Genomic DNA, 10,919 nt, shown 5'->3' with positions numbered 1-10,919 from the left:
ACGTCCCATCACTAGCCTGTCTGCCTCCCTCTGCATTTGGGTCCTCATTCTCCCGCTACATATCACAGCTTAGTGTTACAAAAATGATTACTGAAACATTTATGAAAAACGTACAGCAAGCTTTGGAAGTGGAAGGTGTCCAAGTCTGGTTTTGTTTGGCAATAGCGATTTCAGGGTTTTTGATGTTAAACAAAAATAATTTTACTCTTTAACAAAAAGATACCTCTGTAGGAATCCTTTCCATAATGTTGGCGACACTTAAAGCAATAATCTGAGCTGTCGGTGGTAAAACCTTTTCTGGATGTAAATTGAAGGTGTGCAATTGACCAATAACCAGACATGTATAAAGTACTAACTAGACACCCAGACTTGAGTAAAAGTACAAGTGCTCTATCAAAAAAGTGACTTGAGTAGAAGTTGAAGTGCTCTTTAAGCACCACACTTAAGTGGAAGTACTAAAGTATTCAACATTTTTTGTACTTAAGTATTGCAAATAGTTTATTTTCAAATGTACTACTCAAGTACTGAAAGTAAAAGTACAAGTATTGTGTTATATAGTCAAACGTTTGAATATCATATTGTTTATATTATTTCAAATATTTAGCCTAAAGAAGCCTAGGTCATTGGAAAAAACTTACATATATTTTTTGTATTTTTTTTCCTGAAAAACAATAAAAATAATAAATCAATCAACACTACTGGGGTAATTTTGTAGGGGAGTGCATCTACATAGAAAATAAAAATGAAAAACGATCTTTTCTAATGTGAACCATTCTATGATGAACTTTAATGCTTTACAAACACCAAAGCAAGTAAGCGCTGTGACTACTCTTCTGAAGTGATTTTGGAGAGGGAAATTAGGTAGTTAAATACACTGGTTGACTGACATGACACCATTGTACCCTATTCATATAATACAATCAATCCAGGCTAAAGTGAATGATATTAATAATGCATGCATATTGCTTCCTCTAAATTTTAGGTTGTGGTCAACTAGCGGGTCCTGCTTTGGTTTTTTGATAAATTGATCAACATAGATTGTGATTGGTGGTTTGCTGTGCATGCAGACCTGCATGTCACACATTAGCAACAAACTGTGTATCCAAGAACAATTACACTATATCAGACACAAGCTAAGTTTCCATCCACTTGTCAATCGAATTATCTTAAGTTCGGTAAAAAAACTCATGCGAATAAAGCTGGTGAAAGTGTATTTCCATCAAACCGCTCTAAAGCGAATAAAAACCTGTGCGTAATGACGACACATGCTGTTTTGCGATTAAATTGGTATATCGAATTGATTTGAGACATTTTATGGTGTTTCCATTCATTTTTGCACTGAATCGCACAACATTCAAGCAAACTTTTGCGAACAAAGTTTTGCTAGACAAAAGTTGTTGTTGTTAATATTAGAAGCCAAGCTAAGCTACGATGGGCCTTTGGCTGAGGATCTGATCCAGCTCATCTAAAAGGTGGAACTTGCCTTTTATTTTCCCTCCGGCACTGCTGCGAGACAACTCTCTTTTTTGAGCCGTGTATCGCCGTTTGAGCACCTTCTATTTACTCAGCAGGACGTCCCACGGCTTGTCGTAAGGGACATTCTAAAACGCTTGACGTGAAAAAGCTTAACGTGGTTTAATGTATCTAAACAACGATCAGTCATCACCAGATGTATCATGGTCATATCTTATCATGAACACTTAAGCCTGTCAAAAAAACTAAATCGAAATCCAACGATTATAGAAGTTATCTCACGTTAATATTTTCTTCATCATAGTGTCAGATAACGTCCATAATATTTGGACATTGGGTTAGATTTGACCGTTGTAAGTGGTTATGATGAGCAATATAGGACAGGATTTCTTTTGGTGATGATTGATTGTTGTTTAGATACATTAAAACGCGTTAAGCTTTTTCACATTATGACTTACAAAGCAAATGAGAACCGTGGAGAGTCAACCCCCAGCCGCTCCGCTGCCCTGCTGTGAAGCAGAAACGCTTTATGTCAGATCCATAATAATTGGACTTTGGGTTCGAGTTTTTTGACAGTTTTCAGTAGTTATGAGGAGCAATATGAGAGAGAAATTAGGTAATCATTTACAGTGCCTTGTGAAAGTATTCGGCCCCCTTGAACGTTTCGACCTTTTGCCACATTTCAGGCCTCAAACATAAAGATATAAAACTGTAATTTTTTGTGAAGAATCAACAACAAGTGGGTCCCAATTATGAAGTGGAACGAAATTCATTGGCTATTTCAAACTTTTTTAACAAATAAAAAACTGAAAAAGTGGGCGTGCAAAATTATTCAGCCCCTTTACTTTCAGTGCAGCAAACTCTCTCCAGAAGTTCAGTGAGGATCTCTGAATGATCCAATGTTGACCTAAATGACTAATGATGATAAATAGAATCCAGCTGTGTGTAATCAAGTCTCCGTATAAATGCACCTGCTCTGTGATAGTCTCAGAGGTCCGTTTAAAGCGCAGAGAGCATCATGAAGAACAAGGAACACACCAGGCAGGTCCGAGATACTGGTGTGGAGAAGTTTAAAGCCGGATTTGGATACAAAAAGATTTCCCAAGCTTTAAACATCCCAAGGAGCACTGTGCAAGTGATAATATTGAAATGGAAGGAGTATCAGACCACTACAAATCTACGAAGACCGGCCGTCCCTCTAAACTTTCAGCTCATACAATGAGAAGACTGATCAGAGATGCAGTCAAGAGGCCCATGATCACTCTGGATGAACTGCAGAGATCTACAGCTGAGGTGGGAGACTCTGTCCATAGGACAACAATCAGTCGTATACTGCACAAATCTGGCCTTTATGGAAGAGTGGCAAGAAGAAAGCCATTTCTTAAAGATATCCATAAAAAGTGTCGTTTAAAGTTTGCCAAAAGCCACCTGGGAGACACACCAAACATGTGGAAGAAGGTGCTGTGGTCAGATGAAACCAAAATCGAACTTTTTGGCAACAATGCAAAACGTTATGTTTGGCGTAAAAGCAACACAGCTCATCACCCTGAACGCACCATCCCCACTGTCAAACATGGTGGTGGCAGCATCATGGTTTGGGCCTGCTTTTCTTCAGCAGGGACAGGGAAGATGGTTAAAATTGATGGGAAGATGGATGGAGCCAAATACAGGACCATTCTGGAAGAAAACCTGATGGAGTCTGCAAAAGACCTGAGACTGGGACGGAGATTTGTCTTCCAACAAGACAATGATCCAAAACATAAAGCAAAATCTACAATGGAATGGTTCACAAATAAACATATCCAGGTGTTAGAATGGCCAAGTCAAAGTCCAGACCTGAATCCAATCGAGAATCTGTGGAAAGAACTGAAAACTGCTGCTCTCCATCCAACCTCACTGAGCTCGAGCTGTTTTGCAAGGAGGAATGGGCAAAAATGTCAGTCTCTCGATGTGCAAAACTGATAGAGACATACCCCAAGCGACTTACAGCTGTAATCGCAGCAAAAGGTGGCGCTACAAAGTATTAACTTAAGGGGGCTGAATAATTTTGCACGCCCAATATTTCAGTTTTTTATTTGTTTAAAAGGTTTGAAATATCCAATGAATTTCGTTCCACTTCATGATTGTGTCCCACTTGTTGTTGATTCTTCACAAAAAATTACAGTTTTATATCTTTATGTTTGAGGCCTGAAATGTGGCAAAAGGTCGAAAAGTTCAAGGGGGCCGAATACTTTCGCAAGGCACTGTATCATTGTTGAGGTACATTAAACCAAAAAGCTTTTTCCTCGCCATAGGGCGCAATGATGAAGAAAACATTAATGTGAGATAAACTTCTATAATCGTTGGATTTCGATTTAGTTTTTTTGACAGGCTTAAGTGTTTATGACAAGATATGACCATGATAAATCTGGTGATGATTGATCGTTGTTTAGATACATTAAACCACGTTAAGCTTTTTCACGTTAAGCATTTTAGAATGTCCCTGTCGTAACCTTTGTTGGTCATTTCCTTCGCGAGCTCCTGATAAATGATGGCGTTTCTTAGATTTTTGCTATCTAAAATAGCCGTTATATTTTTCTGGTAAATTAAAAAAGTATCTTGTCTCCTCGCTTGTCCGCTTACATCTGTTTTTGTTGACAGCTGTCATGTGTGCAAACAGAGCGGAAATACTGGGCGGAAATGAACTGAAACTTCTTCTTCTTTGTTTTATTGCGGGTTGCAACCATAAAATGACCTAAAACTTAATCGCAATTCATTATTTATTCGGCAAATAACGTTTCCATTAGCGTTTATCGCATAAGCCGTATATCGATCAAGAGAAAATCCGATGAGACCGAACGTATTTTCTTTGAGTTGATATTCATGAAATTCAGTCGGATTTTACTGTTTCCATAAGGCATTTTTCATTCGATATCACTTAATTTGGATAAAAACTTGTGGATGGAAACATAGCTTCTGACTGCTGTTGTAGATTAGTGTTACGTTTCCAGCGTCGCGGCTCCGAACCGTAACGTTAGTTGGGACTTTTTCTTTAATAATAATAATAAATTGAATTTATATAGCGCTTTTCATGGACTCAAAGTCGCTTTACAGGGCAGGGTAGATTATAAAAACATAACAAAACAAGTAGAACAAAACAAGATACAGATGAAAAAGGGAGGGGGGCAGGTGGACTATGGGTAGGCTGAGGTGAAGAGATGGGTCTTGAGGCGGGACTGGAAGATGGTGAGGGACTCAGAGGTGCGGATCTCTTGGGGGAGGGAGTTCCAGAGCCTGGGAGCTGCTCTGGAGAAGGCTCTGTCCCCAAAACAGCGCAGGTTGGACTTTTGGATGGAGAGGAGACCGGCTGAGGTGGATCTGAGGGACCGTGAGGGTTGGTAAGGGGAGAGGAGGTCAGTGAGGTATGAGGGGGCCAGATGGTGGAGGGCTTTATAGGTGAGGACCAGGATTTTGTAGGTGATCCGGTGGGAAATGGGAAGCCAGTGGAGTTGTTTTAGGACTGGAGTGATTTAGGCTAACTATATTAGCTTTAGCCTGGCTGGTAGCAGCTTTCTGTGGTGAAAAATGGCTGGGAGCTGTCGTGATAACATTGCATTAATTTAGGTGATTTAGTTCATCTTTGCAGCGAACATAAAGCACTTTCTACTGTAGCTTCAATACCCATGGAAATGTGCATCACTGTGTCAGCGGCAGCTGCTCCTTACCGTACTTTCCTACACACGGAGAGCCTCACTTCCCATAACAAACCCCATCGGACTAACGTTCTGTTACATACACACGTTGCCCACATGATCACCTGTTTCAAAGGGGAAGGCTCGGCCGGTAACAATCATGTAAAAGGAGAACGGTGAAAGTTTACTTTTCTATCAAGCAGCAAAAAAGTTTAAGCGTCAACATCACGTCCTGCGATGCGATTATTGTGCATGCGCACATGGCGATGTAGACGATGAAATAAAATATCGTGCAGCCCTAGTAACGAGTAACAATGCAGCACATAAAAAATGTATCTGAGTAAAAGTATTAAACTCATTGAAAATATGTACTGAAGTAAAAGTGGAAGTAGGAGAAAAAAACAGTATTACAGTAGAGTACAGATACAGCCTTTTAGTACTTAAGTACAGTAGTGAAGTACTTCTACTTCATTACTATACATCTCTTCCAATAACATTATTGCAGCTTGTTTCAGTAATACTGCTTACAGTAATACTGGACCAATTTCAAAGATCAGCCTCCTTCAAGATCAGAACAATTCCAAATCCGCTTTTTAAACAGGTTCCACCCCCTAAACAATCTGGAAGAACAAGATCAAACCATGGACCAGAGATGGCAAAAATAAAGAAGGCATGGATAGGGGCATGCCAGGACACGTGGGAGGAAGACCAGACAGCACAAGGGGTGGATCTCTCTACAGAAAATACAGACCTGCAAACAGGCCAAGAACAGTCTTAACAACAGCCGCACAAGAGCCGTGAAAGAGATATATAAGTTTACACCATGTCAAACAGGTAAAAAAGAGCATCAATAAAGACAAAATACAATAGAGACTGGCAGGCAAACGCAAAATCTCAGACCGAGAAATATCAGACATCAGGCATTGATCAAAGGCATTGCTTTGAGCAATATAAACTAAATCCTTTTCACCTGAATTGCACTGTAGAGGCAGAAACCTCACATACAGATACCTCAGAACCTTGACAAAATAATACCAAAACTATGTAGAGGTAACTGAGAGAATATGTTTTTGTGTAATGTGGCTGAACTAGGCTTTTAATTCTGGTTTGTCTGACGACGTTTGAATTGGCATCTCAGTCATTTGAGTGTGATCGAGTTCCACATCTGTCCGTGTGTGTGATACTAGGCTCCACAGCAGCATTTCTTCAGACAGACACTTCCACTCCATACCTGCTATGTGTTCAGGGCCAACATATATATATCAGATACAAATCACAATGTACTTACATGTTTTTTTTTAACCTACAGTTTAATATTTATTAGGGCTGGGTTAACGCGTTATTATCACGATAACTCATTAATTAATTTATTGTAAAAGTCTGTTGCTCACAGGCTTTGATTTTGTAAAAGTCTGTTGCTGACTGCTGCCGCGCTTACAGGAACCGGAAAAGAAAAGAATTGGTGGATAAACAAACATGGAGAAGGGTACAGAACTTTTACATGGCCATTTTCATTTTAAAGTTTTTCCAGACGGCGCAGTCGACAGAACCAAAGTTATTTAGTACTTCCAGTCTGAAATATTGCCTAAGTGCAATACACACAGTTGATACCAACAAATCATTCAACGAAACAAACAGTGGCGCGTCGGCAGACTACGTTAGATGCAGCGTGTGGGAGAAGTATAGATAAACAAAGGCAAGAGAAGCTAACAAATGCCATAGCGAAGTGGATAGCTACAGACAGCAGGCCGATTAGTGTTGTGGAGGACGTCTGTCTGAGAAACATTCTGAGAATCTCAACAAATGACGGCAGTTATGAGATTCCCTCAAGACGCACCATCACAAGAAGAATACACGAGTTGTATGAAAAGGAGAGGACTGCAAAAGTGACAACTTTACAACGTTCACCCGCTGTTGCTCTCACTGGGGACTACTGGACATCACTGGGTAATCACCATTACCTCGAGTTACAGTTTTAATGTTATAATTGTGGTTCAGGATTTTGTTTTTTTTATATATATTAGGGCTGGGCGATATGGCTGAAAACTGTATCACGATATAAGTGTTTCATATCGGTCGATATCGATAATTATTGATATTTTTTATGACCTATTTAAAATAAGGACCAGGAGAAAAATATATTAAATTTAAACATTTTTATTTTAAACTTAACCTTCCTCTGATTATAATCCCCTCAGTTATAAAAGCAGAAATGTCAACACAACCATGGAAACCACTCAAATAATTAAAATGTAAACATAAGTCTAAAATCACAGTGAAGAAAGAATAAGTAAGAATTGCTTAATAAGGTGTAATAAAATGGTGCAAAGTGTTAAATATAAACATAGAGAAACCTGAAACCTGAGAAGAACTATTTTCTGCAGGTTTAGTGCTAGGTTGGTAACCTGGCTTCTGGACAGTGCTCAGCACGTCTGCCTCCGTTATTTCTTTGTAGCGTTTAGTAAGGCGCTGATGCAGAGTACCTCTCCATGGCGGTCTGCTACTTGTGCGGTGTAGCAGCTGCAGATGTTGTTGGACGTTGCTGGCGAATACGGCTTTGCTCCAAAGTGTGAGCGCGGCTAAGGTGGTTAAACAAGTTTGCGGTAGTGTTGCTGGGGACGACGGTCAGACTTATAAAATCCCCAAAACTGCCATACTGACTTTTCCTGTTTTATAAACAATTCCCTCGCTCGCTGCAGCACTCACTTTCCACTTATCGCTACACGCCGCCGGTTCTGTTATTGTAGAATGGTAGAATCCAACACGAGACAGCAATGTGGCGCAACCAAACATGATACTGTTACATGATTGGCTGTTAGAGTGTCACTCCCTACGTTGCTAGGTTACCAGAGAGGGAGTGCCTTTGTTCATGCAACCAAACTTGCTTTGCAACTTCTGGTTTCTTCCGAAGAAGAAAAACAAGTTATCGAACGTTTTATCGAACGCATTTTCTATTGATATTGATTACGTGTCTATCGCGATACATATCGTTATTGTTTTATCGCCCAGCCCTAATATATATATATATATATATATATATATATGTGTGTGTATAACAAACAGGATAACATGAATGCCCTGGCAGTGGCAATAAGCTTTAATTTTGTATTTGCTTTGAATACATTGTTTAGATTTACACTAAATATTTTATTTAACTGCTACTGTATTAACAAAATGCTGATGTTAAGTGTTTGCAGAACAAATGTTATGGCACTTTCGTTTATATGGCAGAACATTTAAAACAAAATTGCGCTATACACTACTTTTGACTTCATTATTGGATTTTCCGTATAACAATGCAATTAATCAGGGAAATCAGGGAATGGAAAACTTTTAATCGTTGCCCAGCCCTAATATTTATACAAGATTATCCATAAAAAACATCAGTGAGGGACATCCACAGTAGAGTACCAAAAATAAATCTGTGCAACCCTGGACCCCAGCAAGCCGGACAGAGACACGTGGCTTTAACACTAAGTACGTTAAATTGATTCCATAACAACAATGTTGAAGTATGTAATAAAGTATATAAAGTATAAAAAAATAAAGTATGTGATTTCAAAGAAGTGTTTGAGAGAGGCTGTGTCAGGCAGGCAGCAGTGGAACAGAGAGAGGCTGGGATGCCAGCAATGTTCTGCCTCAGTGGCCTGTGCATCTGGCAAGAAGTGCTTTCACAACGAAATTAAGTCTTGATAAAATGGTCCATCTAACAGCTGCTTATGGTATCGGGACTAAGGCTATCAGAAAGAGCCTCTTTGTTTTCTCATAGTTGTGCACAAGGTGGCCAAACGTCACACAGCTGACCCCTGCTAGCTGCTTGTCTCCTGGACCAAGCGATAAGATAAAGAGTCCCTTGAGTAAGCCCAGTGGAAATGAGCCAATGGCAGCTCCTGGAATGCCTTCTCATTTCCTGGAGGACTAATATGTTCCATTCATCTTGCAACAAGTCAAATCTTTTTCTTGACAGTAATTTGCTTAGGCATTGCGGGGGGGAGAAGACAGTGTCCCCCCTCAATATTTAGAACACATGCATTTATTTTCCCAATGAAACATGAAAGTAGTGGAGGACTTTTATTTCGACAAACTGCTAGAGCACGACTCATAGACGCAACAATGCCTCTGGTAAAGTACAGGCTGTATGTAACCTTGAATTCAATGCTTGCAATCTGCCATAAAAAGGAAAGAAGAAGAAGCGATAATGAGGCTCCGCTTCGATAGATACTGCAGGGAGAGCTGCCTGCTGCTGCAGGAAGAGTCTCGGAGATGGACTGGAGTAAACACGGCAAAGCTGCTCTTATACAGCTGTAAATTAGAAAAGGAAAAAGATACATAAAAAAAACACAATTCTAAGGCCCATCCCAGTTCTCAGTTTGTACATCCCTTATTCCTCTAATCTTGTCTTATTCCCACCTACAGGAAATCCAAGAGGAGGAGTTGAGGCAACAGGCATATGAGACATCCTTGCCTCAGAACTGTCATTTTAGAGCAACATCAATTATTTATGTCGTGTGATACGCCGCTGTATTTCATGATCCGTCAGATGAGCATTAGTGTTCATGACAACTTCATACTTTTTTTAATTTTATTTAACACACACACACAAATATAATATATATATTGCAGCAAAGTGGATATTGCAATAGCAAGAGGCATCAGTAAAAAAATGCTAGATATAATAGATCAGAGAATAGATAAAAGATATAATAAATATGTACAGTAAAAAAGCAGTGAACGGTAAAAAAAAAGCAGTGAACAGTAATAAAGAAAGTAAAGAATAAAAAAGAAACCTGGGGTTGTTCTTATTTTCCTCTATTAATGATGAGTAATAACCATAGGCTTCGGCTTAGGCCTATGCTACCTTCAGACTCAGCCAAGAGTGCATGAATACACACTGGTACACTTGTCCACGGCACCTACTACTCAGCTTTGTAGTGGTTTAGTAGTGGAATAGTACAGTATTTAAGGGGACCGCAAGGATGGTGTTCGATGGGGGGCCGGTCTGGGCCAAAAATACCAACGCAGATTGTTTTGTCCCAGTCTAGTCCTGAGAATCCTGAGAATGGTACCAACAAGTCTGTACTCTTCTAATACAATATAAATACATTGGCAGACTGTGTTATTTTGATGTGGCCTGGACCAAGGGGCTCCCTTTCTCACATAACATTACCAAGACTCCTACAGAACTTTCCAAACACAATTATTTTGCATTAATCCATCATAGGGGATATGTGGACATACTTGACATATTTGATTTAGTTAGGGCAGTATGGAGGTGCACTATCAGGTAGGACAGGAAGAAACATTTTGATAATTTTAGACAGCACACAAAGCTGTAGAGACTCCTGACAAAGCTGCTATTGTTCCTACAGTCTGAAGGCTTGCTGGCCCACAGAGGGATGGCATTGTTTTATCATGTAATGCTACCAGCGATCTGTTCAATGATAGCACCCTATGTTTGGTAAAGTAAGACAGAAGTATATCACAGCCACTATTGGGTCACCTCAGCTCAGTGTAGTGTTTGAATGAGTCCTGCTGAAAACAAATGGAGGCGAAAGCAGAAACCACCTTTTAAGATGGCATTCCGGAAGGAAAAAAGAAAGGAGAAATAAAGAAAGAAAAGGGAAAATGCCTTTTGTAAAATGATACAGAGTTCAGGGGAGATGTCTAACAAAGTGCAATTTTTAGATTGTCCTGTTTCTTGTATATTTTATTATTTGGTGGGGGGCAGGGTGACCAATCAAATATGCATGAATTAAAAATCTTACAGCCCCTCCA

The sequence above is a fragment of the Perca fluviatilis genome, chromosome 3 (genome assembly GCF_010015445.1).
Source record: "Perca fluviatilis chromosome 3, GENO_Pfluv_1.0, whole genome shotgun sequence".
Lineage (NCBI taxonomy): Eukaryota > Metazoa > Chordata > Actinopteri > Perciformes > Percidae > Perca > Perca fluviatilis.
The sequence above is the reverse complement of the archived record's forward strand: the minus strand, read 5'-3'. Positions refer to the sequence as shown.